Genomic DNA, 928 nt, shown 5'->3' on the forward strand with positions numbered 1-928 from the left:
ATCACAAGTCCGCATCTTGTACAGCAATTAACCACTAAGAAGAATATATGCAGTGTATTATTTGTTGAAACTGTACTTCCGATTTGATCTGAAACTGTCTCATTGCTATATGTTTATCAATAAAACTGTAGAGAAAAAAAATACATATAAATGCAAAAAAAAAAAAAGTCTCTTGAGGGTTTTATCTCCCAGTAAATCAGGTGGCCAACTGGTAAATTGCATTATGCTCAATCACTTCAGCTAGCATATATCTCAGTGCCTAGATTTCAGCCTGCTTAGAAAAGAGCTGTCAATGACAGACTACCTTCATTCTCAGAGACTAAGACTTATTCAAATGAGTCTAAATCCTTATGCTGTGTACAGCTTGCTTTGTTTCATGGTCATGGGCAGAAATCATTGAGTTGGCACACTGACATAGAAAGTTTCATAGACTCATAGAAACAAAAAAAAGTCCATTCCTGTGAATAATATAAAGTGGGAATTCTCCTAGAACTAGGGCCTGAACTCCCATAATTAGTTCTACAGCCACTGTGCAATTAGTCATCAAGCATAACATTGTATCTGCCTTCATGGAGGCTACCTAGCAAGGCAGGTAGATGTCAAAAAAAAAATCATAGTGCTAAGAATGGTTAAAGCTATGCATAAGAAGAGTAACAGGGCAAGGAAGATAGTATGGCCATATAAGTGCCTGCCTGGCAAGCACAAGGACCAGGGTTCTATTCCCAGTACCACATGTTGTGCCAGCTCCATGTGGTGCAAGCCATTGAAACTGGGTGTGGTGGCACACTCCTGTAATCCCAGAGCTAGGGAGACTGAGACAGAAGGCTCACTCTAAGTCTGAGTGGTGTAGTGAAATAGATAAATAAATAAATCAGAAGAAGAAGAAGAAGAAGAAGAAGAAGAAGAAGAAGAAGAAGAAGAAGAAGAA

Source organism: Octodon degus, unplaced genomic scaffold, assembly GCF_000260255.1.
Source record: "Octodon degus isolate 3935 unplaced genomic scaffold, OctDeg1.0 scaffold00020, whole genome shotgun sequence".
In the NCBI taxonomy this organism is placed as follows: Eukaryota; Metazoa; Chordata; class Mammalia; order Rodentia; family Octodontidae; genus Octodon; species Octodon degus.